Here is a 26,257-nt window from a genome sequence, read left to right on the forward strand (position 1 = left end):
TAGACACCTGCAGATCTGCTTCACCACTTGTGAAGCAACCCCCGTGCAGGTAGGGAGCCGGGGGCTCGAACCAGGATTTTCTTCATCAGGAAGCTACTTAGGCAACCTTTACTTGTAAAATTTTTTTTTTCCTAAAGCAGTTAATAACTCACCCGGACAAAGTTTGGCCCTACAGTCAGACAAGGTGAATCTTAAAAGTTTAATTGTCCAAATCTTGGCTGTGCAAAGAGTACCCAAAGACCAGCAGCATCAGCTCCATCTGGAAGTCTGCAAGAAGTGCAGAAATCTGCATTTTACCAGCATCCCAGGTGATTCACATCCACATTAGAGTGAACTGAACCTGGTTCAAGAAACCGCTGAAAAGAATCTGACTTGCAATTTCATAAATAATAAGACATTTGATGCAAACTACAAGTTTTCATTTAATTCAATATTTGTTGAAAACTATTGGGTTTTATAAACCTGTGTTCCTAACAACACTGGACTGAAAAGGAAATCATTTCAGGAGGGAAAAAAAGAACTTTCTTTTAATATGATCCTAGAATTCTACCATCTCTTTACTGATGGAAGTGAAAGTTTACTCTCTGTGACCCAGTTTTTTTTACATGCAGAGAGACACAAACTACTTAGAGAATATTGGAAAGGAGCTTGAGGACAATCCATGAGATAGCCATCAAGCAAACAAGCATGCAAATGTGTTTCTATAATTAATGAGTGTATGTATGAATTTTTCCTTTCAAGATCACTACAAATTCTATTAGAAAGACTTATGAGAGACAATTTTATTAAATAACAGCATCAATTTCAATTCAAGTAAGGAAATGAGAAAATAGGTTGATTTTATAGATGCATAAACCTATGTTGTAAAGAAAAATGGGACTAAACTTTCCTGAGTTCACCCTTCAGGGGGGCTGTGATGGAGAAGTATTTGTAAAATATAAACATTCTAATAACAATATTGATATATTGATTAATGCGAGCCAATTTGAGTCCTTTTATCATAGCCACTTTATCACCATAAACATTTCCTGCCTTACTATTCCAACATATAAGTGAGAATTGCTTTTTCTAATATGAAGTATCTACCAGGTAGTCCTTTCAATAAAAATATTCAACTGTTCTACCAGATAGTTTCACTCATATGTGGAATCTAGAGATCTTATACACATGAACTTAGGGTGGGGAGAGAAAAACAGAAGCAAGCAAACATTTTCTTTTTTTTTTTAATCTTTTTTTAAAATATTTATTTTATTTATTTATTCCCTTTTGTTGCCCTTGTTGTTTTATTGTTGTAGTTATTATTGTTGTCGTCATTGTTGGGATAGGACAGAGAGAAATGGAGAGAGGAGGGAAGACAGAGAGGAGGAGAGAAAGATAGACACCTGCAGACCTGCTTCACCGCCTGTGAAGCGACTCCCCTGCAGGTGGGGAGCCGGGGTTGGAACCGGGATCCTTATGCCGGTCCTTGTGCTTTGCGCCACCTGCGCTTAACCCGCTGCACTACAGCCCGACTCCAGCAAGCAAACATTTTCTAAGACTTGTGAGAACAGTGGTGGTTATCTTTGGGAGGTGGAAGGGTGCAGATAAAGAACTTTGGTGATGGGTGTTGATTGGAACTATACAAAGTAATCTCACAATCTTATAACCTCCTATTAATCACAAATGAAAAAATTAAAAATAAATAAGGGAAATATAATTAAATAAAATATTCAGTTGTTTAAAAGCAAGAAGGAATGTAAAGTTAAGAATGAGCACATGTAAACAAGACTAAGATTGTGTGGGGGTGGGTAGTATAATGGTTATGCAAAGAGACTCTGAGGCTCTGAAGTCCCAGGTTCAGAACTCTGGTGGTAGGAATAGTGTGGATTCAAACCCCTTTTTATATGTAACTCTGTAATATAAAAATAAATACATGATTAAAAATAAATAAATAAAATAAAATTTAATTAACCACAAGTCCTTGTTCCTCTTAGTTTTCACATGCTTCGTGACCTCTTACGATAAAAGAATAGGATATTGTGAGGGAGAAATCAGAAAATGATCAATAACTTCAAATACAATTACAAACCAAACTAGAAATATTCCTGATAATTCTGTGTTTGCCCTGCAAACTCTGTTCAGGCCCATATTCCTAGTCTCGGACTCCTCTTTGAGTCTGCCACTTCTTCTGGTGGCTTATTATTTGAAATATCCCATATCTGATCACTCCTCATCAACCAAATCCAACCAGAATAATTCTGGGCATTCTCCTACCCCACTCTGAGTTTTGATAATTTCCTCCCTGGCTTCTCTGTTACATATATGCTACTGGATGAACTGTGTCTATAGTAATGACTGGTTTTTAAATTAAAACTAGTGTTGAGTTATTAGAAGCACAACCATCATTATGAAAGATTAAGGAGTTGAATATTTAAAAATCAGGACAGTTATAGAAACTCCAGACTAAAAGTTTACTTATTATTAGAGTTTCTCCAATCAATAATACTTCATGTTTCTATGAAATGCATACTAAGTCTATACACAGCAATGTATTAACACAGTCAGAGAAAATAATATAGAACATACAGCTCTTGCCCTCAGAGGGCTTACACCCTGGTGTGAGTATTGATAGTTGTGTTGTTGAGCTGAAGCACATTATGACAAAAGAAGGTAGAATAGTTTTTTTTATTATTGTTGTTTTTTAATATTGATTTAATATTGATATACAAAATTACAAGATAACAAGGGTATAATTCCACACCATTTCCACTACCAGAGTTCTGTGTCCCCAATCCCTCCACTGGAAACTGCAGCAGACTAGTTTTAGGGTTAAAGAGGAACACAAAAAGTGCAATTGGAATCACCCATAGGTATGGAGGGAAAGAAGGCTTGCAAAAGAATGATGTCTCTTGAAGAGGAGCTATGTGTGTGACTATGTACTGAAAGTGTTAAATCTTTCCATTTGACTAGAACAAAAGTTACCCATAAGGAAGTGGCAAGAAGCAAATAAAATGAGCACTGTGGTCAGAGCAAGCACGGACTGAGTACCTGAGGCACTCAGTTTGAAATGCCTGACAGCTAGTATATAAAGCTTAGGGACATTGTGCTGTCCCTCTAGGTTTCCCTGTACCTTCCCAGAGGGCAATATGGCTGGAAGGAAAGGATCTGATTTAGACAAGCAGGTTGAAGAGAACAGCATAGGGAAACTAAATACTTTAAGTTAGATGGAAAAGAAGCTTGGAAAGAGAGAGAAAAGACAAGTCTACAAAATGGGGTGCAGGCCAACTCATAGAAAGAATGTGAAAGGCAGCTACCTAATTGCATGAGTTTTCCCACACCCAGAACACACAAAAAAAGTCAGATAGAAAGGTCAGCAAAGCAAGTTTAATGGGAGCTGTGACCTCAGGGACTATTCAAGCCATTTCATAAAATCACAATGCCAAACATTTTTACTTGCTTTATCAGTTGGTTTCAGAAGTGGAGTCAAAGGTATTAGATCATTTAGCATAGAAGTTACAGGGGCCCTTTCCTGAAAAGAGCCCCACCCCAATGAAAAACCCCTAAAAATCAGATGGAAATTTCTAGATTGTGTTGGCAATCTGTCCTTAATAGAACAAAACAATCACAAAGAATAATAATGAATACTAATCTGTAAAACTTTCTTTTGACTCATCTCACTAGTGGAGGTGTACCATGTGAAACCTGAAATTAAAATTTGTTAAATATGATTTTTTTTTTGTTATTGATGGTGTTGTTGTTGAATAAGACAGAGAGAAATGGAAAGAGGAGGGGAAGACAGAGAGGGGGAGAGAGAAAGACACCTGCAGACCTGCTTCACCTCCTGTGAAACGACTCCCTTGTAGGTGGGAAGCTGGGGGCTCGAACTACGATCCTTATACTGGTCCTTGCACTTTGTGTCACGTGCGATTAACCCGCTGTGCTACCGCCCGACTCCCTAAATATGATTTTTAAAAACAGACATCTAAAGTCAAGGGACAATAAAGTTCTATCCATTACCCTTGCATAAGTATTTATTTATTTATTTGGCAAGTATTTATTGAGCTTGCACTCACCGACAGGCACAATTCTAGGTAACTGGGATACATCAGTAAACAAACCCCTCCATTATGACACATACATTCTAAAAAGGTGAGAGTAAACAAGAGAGACAGTAAGCAGTTAAATCATATCATGTATGTGACAATGGCATAACATCCAAAATGCAAAAGCAACTGGAACAATGCCACAACAAATAGGTTAAAAAAAAAAAGTCTAAGTAGACATTTCACCAAAGATGAAATGATCAACAAGTGAAAAGATGTTGACTATCACTTATTATAAGGAAAATCAGGTCAAAGTCATAGTTAGTTAGATATCACATTACATGAGTTAGAAGGGCTACTATCAAAAAGACAAGAAATAGCAAGGGGTAGAGTGAAGGGAATCTTTCTTTGTATACTACTTATGGGAATGTATTTGTTCCAGTCTACATTATCTGTGTGTTCAAGGAACCACCTGGAGATCAGTGTATCTTAACAGAGTCAGAAATAGAATAATAGAATAAGAATAATAATATAGAATAAGAGGTCAAATCCTACAGGCGTGGGAGTCATGGTTAAGACTCTGGCTAATAGCTGGAGATGAGGGCCCACTGGAAGAATCTGTAGGGAGGGACAGGATCATACTTATATATATATTGTTCACTCTGAATGCTAAATGGAGAAAAGAGCATAGAGAAGACAAGTCTATAAGAAAAACTGGAAATCAGTTAAAGGAAGTACATAGCTCAGACCTAGGGCACAGCAATGGAAGTGCTGAACAGAAAGTGGGCCCACTCTGAAGCTAGAGCAGAGAGACTGTAATATCATACCAGGTATGGATATGAGAAAGAGAAAGGAGTCAGGGATGACTCCAAGAGAAATACTGAATAACATGCCCCCCTCCTTGCTAAATCTTAGAATACCCCTGCCAAAAACAAACAAACAAAAAAACCTTGAAAGTGTCATCATTCAAATCCTAAGTTTCAGTTAATAGGAGATTCTATTCCAAAACGTTTTCAATACAAATAAAAGTATTCATAGTCAATAAGTTTTCACCTGTGTGCAGTTTTATTTCAAGTGAAAATTTTGGTTTGCAGTAGGGTAAACGTTACATAAATTAACAAATGTAATTGTCAAGATAGTATTCTAACAAAAGCAAACCCTACAAAGTCTAAAAGTATGTGTTCCATGTATACACAACTAAAAAATAGCACCCTATAACCACATAAATCAGACCACACTTGCAATGGTTAATTTTGTCTAAAGTCAACTCATTGCATAAAATGTTATTCCCTAATCATAAATGTCAGGTTGTTTTGTTTTATTGTTTTTGTTTTTAGGCACAACCTTGTAATGATCTCTTTTATATTAATTTAAAATTCAGAACAGAACATAAAAGCTATGGTCTTAAGAGTGAGACAATCTGAACCAGTTTTATAACCAAAGAAATTTTGGGTGTCTTCCCAAATATAGCAAATTCAATGACATCACCACATTTTATCCACCATGCTGGGAATATTTCACTTACAAGTTTATAGAAGTGCTTTCTAAGGTGATGAAAACACTTACACATAGAAAAACCTTAATCTGCTTCTGTGCCAAATGAAGTAATATACTCCAGTGAAATTGAAAAAAAGAAAAAAAAACTGAAATAAAGCCAAGAATGCAGATAAAGAGTGTTGATCCTTTTTTGCACTGTCTCCCATCATCAAAATACAGTGTGACCATCTTTGATGAAAAAATTTGAAATCTTTGCAGGAGAAAAGTTTAAGAGTCACTGCATGGACAGAATGACTTCTACCTTTTTTTTTTTTCTTGCCTCCAGGGTTAATTGCTGGGGCTCTGACAAATCCACTGCTCCTGGAGGTAATTTTCCCCTTTGTTGACCTTGTTGTTTTATTGTTGTTGTGGCTCTTATTATTATTGCTATTGATGTTGTTGTTGTTGGGTAGGACAAAGAGAAATAGAGGAGGGGAGATAGAGGTGAGAGAAAAAGACACCTGCAGACCTGCTTCATCACTTCTGAAGTGACCCCCCTGTAGGATGGGCAGCCAGGGGCCCAAACTGGGACCCTTATGCTGGTCCTTTGCACTTTGTGCCATGTGTGCCTAACCTGTTGCACTACCGCCTGACTCCTTCTGTCTTCATTTTTTTCCCCTTTGAATATTTCTGTGTTTTAGCAAATTTGAGTTACTATATATTTTTATATTAATTTTTCTTCTTTTCAGATAATCCCAGGAAAAGAAAATCCAAACCTGAAAAAAGTGATAGAGCAAGGATGAAGGTAATTCATGTTGAAATAGATTCTTAAGCTTATGAATATATTTATAATAGGGTAATAGCTTCACAAATTACTTGTAGCTAGAGAAAAGACCAAGGATATGAACCATAAACAATTTTTATCATCCAATCACTTGTACCAAGAAACAGCAATTTCATGTGGCTCAGTCTGAGACTTATGGGCAATATATTAGGAAATCTGATTCAAAAAAGATATTTCTCAATACCACACATGAAAGTTATATTCCATTGTCTTTAATTTAGTTTACCTGCAACCTGAGATACTTGCATATGACATTTCCAAAACCCACAGGAAACACTTAAAACATCACTTGCGACTCTCTAATTACAATTACCAAGAAAAGTACTTTTTAAAAATAATAAATCTGGGTTGACAAGGTATTTCACTTGACAGATCACCTAGTTTGTCATGTGCACAGCCCAGGTTCGATGCCCAACACACTATATGGGAATAAATGTCTACAACTTAATGGTTCCTGTTACTACTGTCCTAAAGCTTCCTCTGAAAAATCTTTTTAAAAATCTTTGGAACTAGAAGATACTTGGCCCGAAAGAGTGGAAAAAAAAAAAACTCAGAGACCACTTGTATTTGGATAACATCTTCCAGGAACAGGAAGGCTGGGAACCCTACTGCAATCTAGTAGGCAGGCACATAAAGATTCCTCTTGGTTTTGCTAGGAGAAGAGCAGTTTGACTCACTGGCCCTGAAGTGTTGAGCCCCAAAGTTCCTAAAACTTTAAGTACCATTAAATATATTGAAATAGGACATAAAATGTACAATTACATGTGGCCAAAACTGAGTACTTGTACTTCACTCTTCCTGGTCCTAATGATGTGTCCTGTCCCTAATGTGCCTTGAAGCACAGACAGATTCAGATTCAGAAGAGATAGCTGAGAAAGGCTAGGAATACTGGACAGTCCCTTACTGCCCACCAGTAAGGTAAATAATCAACTGCAATAAATAATCAACTAGTCTCTGTCTAAAAACCAGAAATCCTATGTGCCAGGAGCCTCCCGGAAACAGACAAGCTGGGCCAATTAGACATCCTTTAATGAAAGTTCATTTCCCTGGCTATGAGAGGCTAACCCCATGCCTTTCAATCTCTGCCTCTGCCAAAAGCTTCCTCCTTGTCACTTGTTATTACAGCCAAACTAGTCAATTGCCCACAAAGCACAGGGCACTGTCTTGGGTTAAGTCCATGGGTGATTGAACAAATTCCCATCAGAAAAAAAAAAAAAAAAGAACTCCTTTAACTACTTTAGCCAGACCTAATAGGTACTTTCCAGTCCAACTAACTTTAAAGAGTTCCCTAAACTGCTTGAGAGTCCCAGATGCAGGTGACTGATAGCACAAAAAAGAAAAAGAGAACATAATTCTTTATTCACAGAAAGCGGGGTGAAGAAAGAGCAATCAGTCAGCTTTGAGTATGCAGCCCAAATCAGAATGAATTTTAAAGATGTATAAGAATCAACTTTATCAACAAGGTAATTTCTATTTCTATATAATTAATCCAGGTAGGGGGCAGGTGACAGCATACCCTGTAGAACATACACATTACAATTAATCCAGTTAATGAGACATTCATGTATACGAAACTTTATTTTTGGACAATGTGCCCTGGAAAACATGCTGTGGAAAAGCAACAACAGAACAGGCAATTATTCTCTGTCCCCAACATGTGCATATTTTCAAGGTCCAATCACTTACTGCGTTCTCTGGAATAAGAAGAGATCTTATTCCAGATCTTATTCCCTCTTCACTGCAGGCACAGAGAAAGGGTTTAGGTGAGGACAAAAGACTTTGCTAACTAGGAATGGAGTTTACATCATGATCCTGAATCTGTTGCCACCTTTGTCTTTAATTTCCCCCAACACCAAAATTATAAAAAAAGAATGTCTATTGGTAAAGCTATCCAATCTGTGATGTTTTGTTAAAGTAATTCTAAATTCCTAAAACAGAGACCCAGAAAGTACAGAAAAAAATTCAAGAAAGCATGTAACTATAAGAAAACCTTCCAATTGTTGGGCATTATGGAGACTTACTTGAAGATATACCTCGAATAGTGATTTATTTAACAAAAAGCAAACAATACTCATCACCCTGAGTCTCCTACAGAAGATGCTCCATGACACTTGCAGTTTGTAGAAATTAAGTGGGTCACTATCATTCTTCCTTGAAAACACTAATGCCATGAAAACAGTATCAGTTCAAGAGAATCACATCTTATATGTGAGGTCAAAGAGTTTTGACAGCTCTCAATAAATGCTAACCATTTAGATATCTCTAGTCATCACATCTTGATCAACTTCATCAAGGTCATAATGTCCAGAGGGCTCTCCCGAGCTACATAACCAGACACAACATATGAGCTGACGTCTCATTCACTGTGAACTTATCTTGGTAAGTCTCACCATAGTGCTTTCCAGGACCATGTTTGTATAACAAGTTCAAGGACATGTGTTCAGTTATTATTCAAATGTTTAAATAATTTTAGTAGAATAACGTTTTCTAGGGTAGAGAGCGATAGCTGACCCAGATGGAATCACACTACAAAAATCCTTCTCAAGAACATAATTCCTAGGAAATCTATAACCTTTCCCTCCACCCCCTGAATTTGTACTTGGTGTTCTTGATTGGATAAGAACTGACAGGGAATGAGTTGACAGCATGAAAATGATCTGTATAACTCACATTTCACCATCTCACTTAGCAAGAGGACCAATCTCTGTGTTAAAGGCAGCAGTTATATCAGAAATTGCACTCCCTCCCCCATACATAAAGGGATTTAGATTTGGAGTACTACTCATGCTGAATTGAGTTTAGGCAATAGCACTTCAGCATGCATTTTTCTCTGAAACAATCCTACAAATTACTACCTACCAAATACTCCAGCTTACACAATCTAAACAGTAGCACCAGCTTTATAGTGAAAAAATATCTTTATCAAACAGTTGATTATATACTTCTGTGAGTTAAATTTCCGAACAATGAGTACCAGTGCTCATAAGAGTTGTGCTTTCAACTCCACCAGATTATTTAACATGATAACCTATAGTAATGCCAAGACATGGGGAGATTTTTATGATGATGAATATTTGGTTTACATGATTGAGGAAAAAAAGTTTTTCTATTAAGAGCCTTTTATTTCACTGACTGTAATACAAAATGAGTGCTTTTGACACAGAAATCACGGGATATATCGATTTTTTTTTGTCTAACATTTAGAAATGTTACATTCTTAAATAAGACACTACAAGTACAGCCCACACTCATATTTCACAGTATAAGTGATATATCACCAATAACTCTCAAATGGGTTTCTCCTCCACATGTTTCTTCATTATCAGCAGACAAAAGTCAGTCTTGTACAGTGAAATGTTTTGGGATGTTTTCTTTCATTGGCTTTTATTTAAGATAAATAATTTCCGAATTTTCAAGCTGAAGTGAAGACAAGCTCACCTATGTCAACACAAGTAAAAAAAAGATGATGGAAAGGGACGATAAAGCATGGAGAAATTAAAACAAGCAAACTTCAAATACAATGCTTCTTCATAACAGCTTCTTTCATTCATTAAAGCAAGCATGTAGTTGGAAGTTAAAATGGCCACAGTACCAGACTGCTAATAGTTGACATATCTAATTCAATAGTGAGTAAAGAAATAGTCCTGTCATTCCTTAGTGGAAAATCTGGACAAACCTACCGTGTTGCTTATTGTTCACATAGTGAAATTTGCAAACCAACTATTTAAAAGTACTGCAGGTTAGAAAAACAACATGGACCTAGACAAAGCAAAATATAGGTGCCTATAGGTCCTTGGTCTTTTTTGGATGGCTTAAGGGAAAATCTTTCTTTTTTGCTATCCCCAGTTGCCCAAGGCCACTCATATTCCTTGGGTTTATACTTCCATCTTCAAAGTAAGCAGTCTTTTTTTTTTTTTTTTTTTTTTGCCTCCAAGGTTACTGCTGGGGCTCGGTGCCTGCACCATGAATCCACTGCTCCTAGAGGCTTTTTTTTTTCCTTTTGTTGCCCTTGTTGCTTTATCATTGTTATGGTTATTATTATTGTTGTAATTGCTGTCACTGTCGTTGGATAGGGCAGAGAGAAATCGAGAGAGGACAGGAAGACAGAGAGGGGGAGAGAAAGATAGACACTTGCAGACCTGCTTCACCTCTTGTGGAGTGACCCCCCTGCAGGTGGGGAGCCAGGGGCTTGAACTGGAATCCTTACTCCTGTCCTGAGCTTCACGCCATGTGCACTTAAACTGTTGCACTACCACCTGACCCCATCTCCTATCATGTCTTAACATCACAACTCACTCCCTTACACTCCCCCAGTCTCACTCCCCCCCCCACCCCCAATATATACACCTTAGAGGATGTGGAAATTTCCTACTTACCTACCTACACTTCTGGTTTTTATCTCATTAGTCAGCCCTGAAATCCATCTGGTCAAAACCAGCCAAAATTCCAGAATGTTTGCCTAGATTGACCCCCCATCTGTTTACTCTCCACATCTAGTTAATGGGCAAGTTTCGTAGACTCCAAATTGTAACGCTATTATACATTGGATCCCTGGTTCTCTATACTTTCTGCTATGCCCAAAAGGGAACCTCTCCAGGATCCTTCATATTTTTTAAATCTCTGGTACCAACCTCAATTTTCAATTACCCACACCATCTTTCTGAAGCCATGAGCTTCAGGAAAACTCTTACACAGGAAACATTTTGATTAGTTTAAAGTAGTCATATGGCCCCTATGTTGGTTATCAGTCGTTTTTTGCATGAGGACATGAGCAGAACACAGATTCCCTAATTAAGTCATTAAAACACTAGATTAGTCAACCCTTATATCATTTGATCTTGGGAGTTTTTATTAGGTCACATGAATGATCTTGTCATTTTAACTAAGTTGAGCTAAGAATTTCTGTTACTTGCTGCTAAGAACATCTTAAAAGGCACATCAATTCATAAAAAGACTGGGAATTCTACCCACTGTTCTACTTGGTTCTTAGATTCTCACCATCTCTGACCTCCCTGAAATGCTCTAGCACTCTTCCACTTATAAGTAAGTGAATACCTTTTTCAAGGCCAACATTCTTATCAGGAAACACTATTCAAAATGCTTCAATGATGTCCTATTATTTGTAAAGATGGCTCTCTAAGCTCTAAGGCAGAACTGAGCAGTGCTCTGCTAAAAAAAAAAAAAATGTCTTTACATCTCTTTTAAAAGAATCTAGAAAAACTGTGTAAACTGAAAATCTACCTTAAGCAGTTATATTTTTTTCTTCACATAGTCAAAAGAGATGGTGAATATACAATTTCTAGCATGTTGTAAAAGTTTTAATATAACGTCACATAAATGATTTAAAACATCTTTCACTCAAATCCACAAGAATCTAAACATGACAGTGATTTAGATACATGATGATCCTCTTGAAATAATTCTTCAGCATTTATTTTGTATCATCCCTTTCTCATACTGAGATTGTAACTCCCCTACAATTTTTCCCTATTTACTGTTTTTATGATTCCAAGTACTTTACTGACTGACCTATAATACCTGACTACACACTCCAATAGTAGGAATGTTATCAATTTCAGTTTTGACTGACATTCAGTCTACTCTCTAAAGGAAATCTTTTGTTTTCAGTTATACAATAACATCAGTAAACAATTAAGAAAAATCACATAAATTTAATAAAATGCTACCAATAATTACTAAGTATAAAATGTATGACTTTACTTGTAATGTATGTCTTGATAAGAAGAGTAAGAGTTTTTTAAAATAGTAACTAATAGATTAATGTATTACTCTTTGTGCATAGAAACTGAATAGCAACTCTAGATGAAAATTCCTTAATCCTAAAATAATAATAAAGATTTAGTATCAATTTTAGTTCAACTGCTCATATTTCTATGAGAATTGATTTATAGTTGCATCAGTAAAACTCTTTCTAGTTTAATGTGACACTAGGGACCAAACCTAAGGCCTCAAACATGCATGCCATCTGTCTAACAGTCTCATCAGCCCAATGTTCTAATCTTTACTTAGAAAGAAAGGAGAGAAGAGAGACAACTCAGCACCACCCAACCATGGAGTTCCCAAGAGACAAACAGGTTCCCCAGGACACTCCCACGTGGTGTCCGGGCTGGAACTCTGGGCCTCACACACAGTAACAGAGCATGCTACTCCCTAGTATCATCAAACGCATTTATTACCTTTTCAAGTGATGGCTCAAATATGTTTCCAATTTTGCTATAAGTAAAATTTTGTTTAACATTTGCAATGTTTTAGCTGAGTAGGGCAATGTACCCTATAAGAGTCAGGAAAGGTGGGGGTCGGGTGGTAGTGCAACAGGTTAAGCACACATGGCACAAAGCACAAGGACCTGCACAAGGATCCTGGTTTGACCCCTCCGCTCTCCACCTGCAAGGGGGTCACTTCGAAAGTGGTGAAGCAGGTCTGCAGGTGTCTTTCTCTCCCCCTTCTATCTCCCCTCCTCTCTCTATTTCTCTCTGTCCTATCCAACAACAACACCAATGGAAACAATAACAATAATTTCAATAACAAGGAGGAAAAAACAGAAAAACGGAAAAGAAAAAAATATTCAGGAAAGGTGAAAGGGTTGCCTTCCTTCAGTAAAAACGGAGAAAGGAGAGAGAACTAGGATCAGTTTTTAGTTTAGTATATACAAAAGATGAAGCTGAAAACCTTAGCCCTTTTTAGTACCCTGTTAGAATATCATTTATGTCCAAGGATAATGTCTAAAGCCATTATGAAGGTAGCCAATTTTTAGCTTAAAAATCAGTTTCTTTGTATGTAACACAACTACTTTCCTGATCTTATGTGGACTCAGCTGTACTTCCCAGCATTCTTCTACACTCCATCCTCCATGTCCCGCTTGAGAAACTGAATTATGGATATACTTGGTTTGCTTTTAAAAGGAACACGTGTCAAGAAGACTTCCTTCTTTTACTGCACTTTGAACCATAGCCTGCTGCTATTTTTGACACAAGAGATGAGTCACTACAATTTATATAGAAATCTTGCCCCTGGCTCAAAAAGTTCCAGGACTCTACTTGTCAGACATAAATTAACAGCAGCAGTTTAACTAATCATCAGACCTTTAGGAAAAAAATCTGTAGAACAAACCACCCAACCACAGATTTATCCCCACATTCTCATAACAGTATTCAACAATTCTAATATTTCATATATACAGATGAGATTTTCTTTATTACTCTGCTCTTTTGTCCCTTACTAATTGCTCTTTCGATAATAGTTCTTTCTAAATCTTTCCCCAAATTTTACCTCCCATATCAGGTATTGAATAAATCATATTCTTCCTCTACAATCTATTGCTGTCACTTCTGGTGAATAATTTGCACATGCTGCTTGGTGTCATGATGACCTCCCTGCCTCCATATCATTTCCATACAAAATTTAGTTGTCCTATCCTCATTAAATATTTGGGTGCTGGTCACTTTTTATTATTTATTTATTTTTATTTCTATTTTAGTTTCTCTTCTGGTAGCTCAGCTGGCAAAGCATCAGACTCACCTGTCCCCCGAGGTTCCCAGTTTGATCTCTATCACTACGAGTACTAGAGTGGTGTGTGTGTGTGTGTGTGTGTGTGTGTGTGTGTGTGTGTGTGTGTCCCCGTCCATCCCCGTTCCCCCATGTGAACCTTTCTCTACCTTGTAATAAATAAAATGAATCTTATTAAAATATTTATTCAATAAGCAAGGAAGTTATATTAGTGGCCAGAGAATTAAGAAAATAATAATATTATTAAGAAAATAATAGGGAGCCAAGATGACGACTTGGAAGCAGCTGCTGGTGTGAGCTCAGACAACAACTGCTGGAAAGGGTAGGGATAACTGGCCTTCAGCAAGAAGGTGAATATAAACACCAAAGAGGTGACTATAGCACAATTTGGGTTAGAAAACAGAGAAAAAAGAAAGTAAAGTTTTTTTATTATTTTCGAAGGACACCCCTCTCTCCTGCCCCTATAACCAGACCCAGGAGCTGGAGAGCTGCTACTAGCAGGCTCCCCACTGAGCCTTTTTCTTTACCAAGAATGACACCAGGTGTGTCATTACAACCCTATTCCTTTCTGAGAGCCAACCACAAGCCTTCCAAGCTGCAGATTGACTGTTAGACGTTTTTCACTCTGTTCTATTTTATTATTACTATTATATATACAAGTGTCCCTCTCCCCCCTCCTTCAGGTTGACCAAAATTAGCTCTTAGTGTATATTCCATTGCTAGGTGACTGGGTGTCCTATCCATTGGGAGAGGAACTTCTTTTACTCTACCTACCTCCTCTATCCACTCCCCCTTCTCCCTCCTCCTAGCTAATTAAAATAAACAAACAAACAAAACAAAATAAAAAAACCCTCTTTCCTTTCACTGCTCTTTCTTTTCTTTTCTTTTTTTTCTCATTCTTGTCTTCCTTCCTTCTTCTTTGGCTTTCTGAATTCACTGATACTCATTTGTTAATTATTTTGGGGAAGAAATTGGACTCAGAGTGCACTTGCTCTGTGTGTGTCTCTTCTCTACCTCCCTTTCTCCTCTTGCTACCCCTAGAATTTACAGTGGACAGTAGATTTGCATAATTGTCTATTCTTGCTACCCCTTTTTTTCCTCATTATTTCTTTTTCATTTGGATTTTGTTGCTACTTTTTCTTGTATTGGAGGCATTGTTTGGCTAACTGGTATTGGTTAAAATGCTTCAATCCTTTTTTCAGTTACTATTGTAATTTCTGAGGTTGGTGATTGTATTTGTTATAAAGGTATTTAGTATAGTGTGGCTTGTAATCAAAACATAACAACTGAAAAACAAGAGAACATAAAAATAAAAAACACATCAATAAAAAAATGGTTAAACCAAGAGCAAATAAAACTGATACTACAATGAATGAAGACAAGAGCCCAGAAGAAACTACAAATCAGTCAGAGGTAACCATAGATGAGAAAACTATGCAAGCAATAATAAACTTAATAATCACAGAAATGAAGACAACTATGGAGGAAAGGGCTAGCAGAATTAGGAAAACAACAGATGAAATTCTCAAGGAAAATACTAGCTACCTCGAGGTAATTAGAGAACTGAAAGCTGAAATAGCTGAACTGAAGAAGCTGAGGGAAGGGAAAGCAGACTAACAGAAGCAGAAAACAGAATGAGCCAGACAGAAGATGAGCTAGAGAAAACTAACAAAGAGGTGAAAGAGCTCAAAAAGAGATTGAGAGACACTGAAAACAACAACAGAGACATATGGGATAATCTCAAAAGAAGTAACATTCATATAATTGGCCTGCCAGAGGAAGAAAGAGAGGAAGGGGAAGGAAACATTCTAGAGGAAATTATAGAAGAAAACTTCCCAGACCTGAAAAACAGAAAGGACATTAAGATTCAAGAGGCCCAGAGAGTCCCAAACAGAATCAACCCAGACCTGAAGACACCAAGACACATCATAGTTACAATGAAAAGAAGTAAGGGTAAAGAAAGGATCCTAAAGGCTGCAAGAGAAAAACAGAAAGTCACATACAGGGGAAAACCCATAAGACTATCAGCAGACTTCTCCACTCAAACTCTAAAAGCCAGAAGAGAATGGCAAGATATCTATTGAGAACTGAATGAAAAGTGTTTCAACCAAGGATAATATATCCTGCTAGACTATCATTGAAACTAGATGGAGGGATCAAAACCTTCTTAGACAGACAACAATTAAAGGAGGCAACCATCACCAAGCCTGCCCTGAAAGAGGTTCTAAATGACCTCTTATAAACAAGAACATCACTATAATACTTGCAATATATCAGAGCAAATAAAAAACTATTGAATAATGGCACTATAATACACTAAATCCATAATATCAATAAATGTCAGTGGCTTAAACTCACCCATCAAAAGGCACAGAGTTGGAGGATGGATCAAAAAACATAACCCAACCATATGCTGGTTGCAAGAATCCCATCTGACCCAACAAGATAAACACAGACTTAAAGTGAAAGGATGGAAAACTATTATACAGGCTAATGGACCACAAAAAAAGGCAGGAATAGCCATTCTCATCTCTGACACAACAGATTTTAAATTAAATAAAGTAATAAAAGATAGGCAAGGGCATTACATAATTATTAGAGGATCAATCAGCCAAGAAGACTTAAAAATTATCAACATCTATGCACCCAATGAGGGGCCATCTAAATACATCAAACACCTAATGAAAGAACTACAAAAATACATCAATAGTAATACAGTAATAGTGGGAGAACTTAACACTCCACTCTCACACTTAGATCAACAAAGCAGAGAATCAACAAAGAAACAAGGGAATTAAATGAAGAGATGGACAGACTAGACCTCCTGGACGTTTTCACAGTTCTGACCCCCAATAACTGTAATACACATTCTTTTCAAATCCACACAACACATACTCAAGGATAGACCACATGTTAGGCCACAAAGACAGCATCAACAAATTCAAGAGCACTGAAATCATCCCAAGTATCTTCTCAAACCACAGTGGAGTAAAGCTTAAATTCAACAACAAACAAAAAATTATTAAGACACAGAATTTGGAAACTAAACAACATACTGCTTAAGAACCACTGGGTAAGAGAGACACGCAAGCAAGAAATTCAAATGTTCCTGGAAACAAATGAAAATGAAGACGGGGAGTCGGGTTGTAGCGCAGCGGGTTAAGCACAGGTGGTGCAAAGCACAAGGACCGGCATAAGGATCCCGGTTCGAACCCCGGCTCCCCACCTGCAGGGGAGTCACTTCACAGGCGGCGAAGCAGGTCTGCAGGTGTCTATCTTTCTCTCCTCCTCTCTGTCTTCCCCTCCTCTCTCCATTTCTCTCTGTCATATACAACAACGATGACAACAATAATAACTACAACAATAAAACAACGAGGGCAACAAAAGAGAATAAATAAATAAAATAAAAAATATTAAAAAAAAAGAAAATGAAGACGACACAAGCTATCAAAATATTTGGGACACAGCTAAAGCAGTATTGAGAGGGAAACTCATAGCCATACAAACACATATAAAAGAACAAGAAAAAGCTCAAATAAACAACCTTACTGCACACCTTAAGGACTTAGAAGAAGAGGAACAAAGGGACCCTAAAGCAACCAGAAGGACAGAAACCCCTAAAACTAGAACAGAAAGAAACAACATAGAAAATAAGAGACCCATACAAGAGATCAATGAAGCCAAATGTTGGTTCTTTGAAAGATTAAACAAGATTGACAAACCCCTAGCCAGACTCATTAAAAAAAATGGGGAGAAGACTCAAATAAATAGAATTGTAAATGATAGAGGAAATATCACAACTGACACAATAGAAATCCAGAAAATCATGCAAAACTTCTATTAAGCACTATATGCCACCAAGCTAGAAAATCTGGAAGAAATGGAAGAATTCCTAGAAACATATGCCCTTCCAAAACTGAACCAAGAAGAACTACAAAATCTAAATGCACCAATCACAGGCAAAGAAATCAAAACAGTTATTAAGAATCTCCCCAACAACAAAAGTCCTGGGCCAGATGGCTTCACAAATGAATTCTACAAAACCTTCAGGAAACAGTTAATACTCATACTTCTAAATCTTTTCCATAAGGTGGAAGAAACAGGGACATGTCCATCCACCTTCTATGAAGCCAACATCATCCTGATACCAAAAGCAGATAGGGACACAGCAAAAAGCGAAAACTGCAGACCAATATCTCTGATGAACATAGATGCTAAAATATTAAATAAGATCTTGGCCAACCGGATAAGATACAGCAGTATATCAAAAGATTGTTCGTCATGACCAAGTGGGATTTATCCCAGAAATCCAAGGCTGGTTCAACATATTTAAGTCAATAAATTTCATTCACCATATCAATTAAACCAAAGCCAAAAACCACATGATTATCTCAATAGATGCAGAGAAGGCCTTTGACAAATTTCACCACCCATTCATGCTCAAAACTCTACAAAAAATGGGAACAGACAGGAAATTCCCCAAGACAGTGGAATCCATATATAGCAAACCTACAGCCAACATCATACTCAATGGACAGAAGCTGAAAGCATTCCCCCTCAGATTGGGGACTAGACAGGAATGTCCAATATCACCATTATTGTTCAAGATAGTACTGGAAGTTCTTGCCATAGCAATCAGGCAAGAGAAAGAAATCAAAGGGATACAGATTGGAAGGGAAGAAGTCAAGCTCTCACTATTTGCAGATGATATGATAGTATACATAGAAAAACCTAAAGAATCCAACAGAAAAGTACTGGAACTAATCAGGCAATATAGCAAGGTGTCAGGCTATAAAATCAATGTACAAAAATCAGTGGCATTTCTTTATGCAAACACTAAATCTGAAGAAGAAGAAGACATCCAGAAATCACTCCCATTCACTGTTGTAGCAAAATCAATAAAATACCTAGGAATAAAGTTGACCAAAGAAGTGAAAGACTTGTATACTGAAAACTATGAGTCACTATTCAAGGAAATAGAAACTGATACTAAGAAATGGAAAGACATCCCATGCTCATGGATTGGAAGAATTAATATCATCAAAATAAATATTCTCCCCGAGCTATATACAAATTTAATGCAATACCCATCAAAGTTCCAACAAGCTTCTTTAAGAAAATATAACAAAAAATACAGTCATTTATCTGGAATCAGAAAACACCTAGAATTGCCAAAACCATCTTGAGGAAAAGAAACAGAAATGGAGGCATCACACTCCCAGATCTCATACTATATTACAAGGCCATCATCATCAAAACAGCCTGATACTGGAACCAAAATAGGCACACAGACCAGTGGAACAGATTTGAAAGCCCAGAAATAAATCCTCACACATATGCACATCTAATCTTTGATAAGGGGGCACTAAGTATTAAATGGAGGAAGGAGGCTCTCTTCAATACATGATGCTGGGAAAACTGGGTTGTAACATGCAGAAGAATGAATCTGAACCACCTTCTCTCACCAGAAACAAAGATCAACTCCAAATGGATCAAGGACCTGGATAGGCCAGAAACTATCAAATACTTAGAGGAAAACATTGGTGGAACACTTTCCCAACTAAACCTCAAGGACATCTTTGATGAAACAAACCCAACTGCAAGGAAGACTAAAGCAGAAACAAACCAATGGGACTAAATCACATTGAAATGCTTCTGCACAGCCAAATAAACTATCACACAAACCAAGAGACCCCTCACAGAATGGGAGAAGATCTTCACATGCCATACATCAGACAGGAGACTAATAACCAAAATATACATAGAGCTCAGCAAACTTAGAGACAAAAAAAGCAAATTACCCCATCCAAAAATGGGCAGAGGATATGAACAAAACATTCTCTACAGAGGAGATCCAAAAGGCTAACAAACATATGAAAAATTGCTCCAGGTCGCTGATTGTCAGAAATGCAAACAAAGACAACACTGAGATACCACCTCACTCCTGTGAGAATGGAATACATCAAAAAGGACAGCAGCAACAAATGCTGGAGAGGTTGTGGGGACAGAGGAACCCTTCTGCTGCACTGCTGGTGGGAACGTAAATTTGCCCAGCCTCTGTGGAGAGCAGTCTGGAAAACTCTCACAAGGCTTGACGTGACCTTCCATATGACCCAGTAATTTCTCTCCTGGGGATATACCCCAAGGTCTAATAACACCCAACCAAAAAGATATGTGTACACCTATGTTCATAGCAGCACAATTCATAATAGCTTCTTCTTCTTCTTCTAGCGTTTGCCCTTGTTCCATAGCCAGTCAACAGCGTCAGGTTGAGCCTGATGTAAAGTTTCGAGTAAAACCTGGAAGCAACCCAGGTGCCCAATAACAGATGAGTGGCTGAGAAAGCTGTGGTGCATATACACAATGGAATACTATGCAGGTATTAAGAACAATAAACCCACCTTCTTTGACCCATCCTGAATGGAGTTAGAAGGAATTATGTTCAGTGAGCTAAGTCAGAAAGATAAAGATGAGTATGGGATGATCCCACTCATCAACAGAAGTTGAGGAAGAAGAACAGAAAGGGAAACTAAAAGCACAATCTGACTAATCTAGAGTAGGTCACCAAAATAAAATCCCTGTGGTGATGGGGGAGGATGGACATTAGGCTTCCTGGGCAGCCGAGGGGGGTGCGGGGGGAGGGGACACAGTCTTTTTGTGGTGGGAATTGTGTCTATGTACATTCCTATTACATTGTAGTCACATAAATCACTATTTAATTAATATGAGAGGGGAAAATTGATCGAATGTCTCAAACTCTTTAAAACACAGACTAAGTATTTTTAATTCATAGGCTGAGTCTTTGATATGTTGACTCTCTCAAAAGCCTAGACCAGGGAGAACAGAAGCAACCGGTGGCACAGCTATATACAAGATGCCGGGTATTGTACAGCAAATCCTAACAGAGGGACCTTTCAAAGTTAACTCAATTACCAAATAATGTGATGATAACAATAACTATCCATTGTCTTCTTGAACCCTAAGACAGCAGGAACCTCACATCTCCACTATAGAGCCTACACTTCTCCCAGTCCTGGGACCCTAGGGTAGGGCCCACTTTGCTGCATGCTTCTCTCAATTCATATCAAATAATATTGCATCCGCCGATCACAACCTAATCAATGCAACGAGTACCACTTCAGCATGCTGCACTTCAGACTATGTCCAGAGACTTCAGGTGTGGAATGACAACTCTTCAGCTTCATTACTCGGGTGAGACCTTTCCTTTCATAGTATTCTCTAATTCCATCCCAGGTGGTTCACTTCCTAACAAAGTCCCAAAACCTAGGTATAGACCAGGTTCCCCTGAGATAGAGCATATGTTCACACATATCCATAAACTAGGGCAAAATATATACGTGAAAGCACAAGTACACAAGAGTCTGCAGTGAGTACCCCCCAACACTTCATCTGCACTATTCCAGCCTTTAGGTCCACAATTGTTCAACAATTTGTTTGTCTTTGTATGTTAACTCTCTTTTCAGCCACCAGGTTTCAGATGCCAGCATGATGCCAACCAGACTTCCCTGGACAGACAACCCCACCAATGTGTCCTGGAGATCTGCTTCCCCAGAGACCCACTCTAGGGAAAGAGAGAGGCAAATTGGGAGTATGGATCGACCAGTCAATGCCCATGTTCAGCGGGGAAGCAGTTACAGAAGCCAGACCTTCCACCTTCTGCAACCCACAATGACCTTGGGTCCATACTCCCAGAGGGATAAAGAATGGGAAAGCTATCAGAGGAGGGGATGAGATATAGAGATCTGGTGGTGGGAATTGTGTGGATTTGTACCCCTCCTATCCTATGGTTTTGTTAATGTCTTCTTTTAAAAATAAATAAATAAATAAATAAGAAAATAATTAATACAAAAAAATCTACCACTTGCATGTACCTTAATTTATATAGATACTCAAAGTTTAGAATTCCAATTAGAGAAAGATTGTTCACTTTGCCGGCAAAAATTGATGTGCTTCTTCATATAAAAAAAACATCCATACTTTATGTGGATATATATATATATATATATATATATATATATATACACATACATACATACATACATACGTAAGTCTTATGTAAATATACAATATAGGGTGGCAACATAAAAGTAACTTCCATTCTATTGGGTCAACTCAAGCCTTAATCCCCGTGGGTAGACACATGCAAATGCAAGAAGTTGGAAAATCACAGGAAGAGTCTATAATAAATAATTTTTGGATCTACTGCCAGACTTCTGATTTAGGAAGTATGGATTGGGACCTGATAATTTTCATTATTAGCAAATTGCCAAGTGATGCTGCTACTCTGGGAACCACACTTAAAAAAAATACTGGTGTTGTGGTGGGCTAGGTGGTGGCACTCCTTTGGCAGAGCATATAAATCACCATGCAAGGACCTAGGCTCAGGTCCTCGGTCCCCACCTGCAGGGGGGAAGCTTCAGGAGCAGGAAGTACTGCTTCACATGTGTGTGTTTCTCTCTCCTTTGCACTATCTCCCCTCTATTAATTTCTCCTTGTCCTAACAAATAAAAGAGAAAGAAAGAAAGAGAAGAAGAAAAAAGAAAGAAAGGAAGGAAGGAAGGAAGGAAGGAAGGAAGGAAGGAAGGAAGAAAGGAAAATATGGAAGGAATAGTGGACACATCATCCATGGACAGAGCACTAGCAACAACTCTGGTGGGAATTAGAAGGGAGAAAAAAAAAAAAAAAACTACTAGTGTAGTAGCCTGGGAGATTGCACAGTGGATAGAGTTGGATTCTCACACATCAAGTCCCAAGTTCCATCCCCAGCATTGCATGTGTCAGAATGATGTGTTCTGGCTTCTCTTTCTCCTTCTCATGTCCCCTTTCCCTCTCTCTTCCCCCCCACCCCACCATACATAAGCAAATCTTTTACAAAAAAAGTAAAAAGCCACTGGTATATATTCTGATTTTCTGCATCACTGCCCCTACATAGTGCTGGAACAGTTTTATACAGAATTAAGAAAAAGGGGTCTAATTAATTAATGTCATTAGTTACATCATCAGTACTAACAATAATAAAGGTCAAAAGCAAAAGTTTCATGATTCTTAGGAAAGATGGACAAATGATTCCTGCATCAGGTATCTTTGTATATGGATGAGTTCTTCTTAGCTTATATAAATAAGCAGTTTCTGTATTTCTGAATTGTCACTTTCTTATCAGTAAAAGTCATAATTATTCTTTGTCCTGTTGATAAATAACAATGTCACAAGCTCAAAATATACATCACTTTCTACTGTCAGATGAAAAGACAAAGATAAGGTATGGGTGGTGAAATAATTTTTTTTACAAAGTTAGATAAGAAAATTGTGAGGGAAGAACTGGAAGATAAAAAGAAGAAACTACAAGCAAAAACAAACTTAATGATAAAATCAGAATTCTCCAGGGAAAAAGAATTAGGGTTTGAGAGACTAATAGCCAAGGGACTAAGGAGGAAAGAAACAGCTTAATGAGAGGGAAATTTACTCATAAATGAAAAGATAATCACACTAAAAAAACGAGTAAAATTAATAATCTTAGGTAAAATGAACAATAAAAAGCCAAAGTGAGAAAAGAAAGAGCTGTTTATTATTCTTAAATAATTTTAGACACAATTTATAAAATAAGATATACTAGTACCTGTTGACCTGTGATAGAGGGAGAGGAGGTTTTTTGTTGTTGTTGTTGTTTTTTAATAGTGCTATCTTATTTGATGGCTATTCAACTCTAGGGAAGCAGAAATCAATTTTAGTTGTTCAGTATTTTAAGTGTTACAAAGGATCAGATGCATCAGACATATCTGACCAGAAAAAAAGGGTTGGAACTTGGGGATGGTAGGTAGAATCATGCACTCCTTCAAATGTCCCTATCCATAATCTGCAATAATCCCTTATGCACAAAAGGGACTTCACAGACATGATTAAATTAAAGACCTTGTGATGAGATGATTCTAGATGATGAAGGCAGGCCCAGTGCAATCACCAGGATTCTGATAAATTGCAAGATGGAGAAAAAAGGATCAAAGAAGAAACTATGGCAACAAAATAATACAGCTATGGAAAATATGGAATGCAAACAGCCTCCAAAAGTGAGACAAGAGAAGGAACACATTATTCCCTAAAACAAAACCACAGCTATGCAAAAAACGCAACCAGTTATAGAATACAGATCTCTAGGACTCTGAGAAGATATTTTTCTGTTGTATTAAGTCCCTAAATTTATAGTAACTTGCAATAGCAATATATATATATATAATACAGGCAGGTGTCTTGAGAATGCATGGCTGAAGGGGAAGAATACAGGTTTTGTTGGGTCTCTTAATTCATTAGAGATGTAAAAAATATCTTAAGTTTTTCATAAAGATAGCAAATAGTAGTACTGTGGGAGACAAAGTATGAGCACAACATTGACTATTAATTTTTCTCTTCCTGACTGTAAATTCTAGTTATGTGATACAGTTAAACTAAGGATAAAAGATGAATATCACCAACTGTACAGGCTTCTCTGACTCTCTGCTTCTCTCCAAACTGTGGACCACATCAAAGACTGGTCAGTGCTATGAGCTCAGCTGTTGATGGCATTCCAATATTGTCACCATAATAAAACAAAAGCAAAATGCAATCCATTTTCTACTCTCACGACATTCAAAACTAAATTTCAGTATCAGATTTTTCTTACGTTTTAGGTATCCTCCCTAGTCAAACAATGTCATAAAGACATTCTGGAAAACGAAAATATTTCAGAAAAATACAGTGTTGTTAGCAGATGGAGGAAATTATTAAAGTGTTAAAATGTTTAAGACCATTAGGAAACATATTCAGATACACTGTAATAACAGAAGACAAAAAAAAATCCAAAATATTTTCTCAAAGTAATCCTTCTGTTAATTCTATTCTTAGGATGAGTTAATAGAAGAGGGAAAATACAAAGTCAATTATATTTGAATAAACAAGTTGTCTCTCCATATTCAGAAAGTCAACAATATTCAGAGTGAAAGCTGTTCAAAACACTAAAAATTAAAACAGCAGGGAATGCAAAAAGGGGGAATATATGTAGCAACTGGTAAATTACTGACAGAGTAATTTATAAAAATGAAGAGTAAATGGGAGTCAGGCAGTAGCGCAGCGGGTTAAGCGCAGGTGGCACAAAGCGCAAGGCCTGGCATAAGGATCCCGGTTCCACCCCTGGCTCCCCACCTGCAGGGGATACGGTTCTCAGGCAGTGAAGCAGGTCTGCAGGTGTCTTTCTCTCCTCCTCTCTGCCTACCCCTCCTCTCACCATTTCTCTCTGTCCTATCCAACAATGAGGACGACAACAATAACTACAACAATAAAACAAGGGCAATAAAAGGGAATAAATAAGTAAATAAAATAAAGTAGGTAAAAAAATGAAGACTAATTATCAATCTTATCTGTACTGGAGAATGATACCAAAATATTGGTAAGTTAATACCTCAGATAGTAAAAAGATTTGACCTATGGCAGTCAGGAAATTTTCATGATGTTTTATGCTACACCTTCAAAGATAGATAGGATGAATATAGAAAACGGGTCCGGGGGTCGAGCTGTAGTACAGCGGGTAAAGCGCACGTGGCGCAAAGCTCAAGGACCAGCATAAGGATCCCCGTTCAAGCCCCCGGCTCCCATGGGAGCCCCTTCACAGGCGGTGAAGCAGGTCTGCAGGTGTCTGTCTTTCTCTCCCCATCTCTGTTTTCCCCTCCTCTCTCCATTCCTCTCTGTCCTAACAATGAATGGCATTAAAAATATAAATAATAACCACAACAAGGCTACAACAGCAAGGGCAACAAAAGGGGGGGAAATGGCCTCCAGGAGCAGTGAATTCATCTTACAGGCACTGAGCCCCAGCAATAAACCTAGAGGCAAAAAAAAAGAAAACGGGTCCAATATTTTCATCAATGAAAATTAATTTGGAGAACTTCTTTGTTGTAGGAGAATCTAAAATTTTTATTCAGGGCTGAAATTAGAAAATCTGCATAAATAGTAGCTTTTTGTTATAAAATGAATTACAACAAATTCAAAGATTTTGCAAGACACGGGAGAAGACAGCTGATATTTTTCTTAGTCCACTGGCACTTGAAGTTAGGAGATGAGAAAATAATTACTATTTCCCATACTTCTCTAGTTTATATTAGAACTTTATAAACAAATGCATATGTAAATATGCTTCTGGTGGTTCAAATTACATTACAAGATGAAATATTTAAAAGAGTAGATATTTCACACTGGTGTAATGAAAGAGAGAGCAATTTAGATTTATAATGCTTAAAACATAGTTCTGAACAATTTTGTCAGAACTGACTCCAGCAGGTATTTTAAAAAACTCACGGGAGTCTGGCGGTAGCTGGTTAAGCCATGTGGCACAAAGCACAAG

General features: G+C 37.5%; 1 protein-coding gene across 16 annotated transcripts in view; it reads right to left on the bottom strand.

Annotated features, from left to right (window-relative positions):
* The window catches only part of PLCB4 (phospholipase C beta 4), a 434,528-nt gene that overhangs the window by 284,282 nt on the left and 123,989 nt on the right, over positions 1-26,257 (bottom strand). The gene's annotated exons all lie outside the window — the stretch shown is intronic.

The sequence above is a fragment of the Erinaceus europaeus genome, chromosome 1 (assembly GCF_950295315.1).
Source record: "Erinaceus europaeus chromosome 1, mEriEur2.1, whole genome shotgun sequence".
Taxonomy (NCBI): domain Eukaryota; kingdom Metazoa; phylum Chordata; class Mammalia; order Eulipotyphla; family Erinaceidae; genus Erinaceus; species Erinaceus europaeus.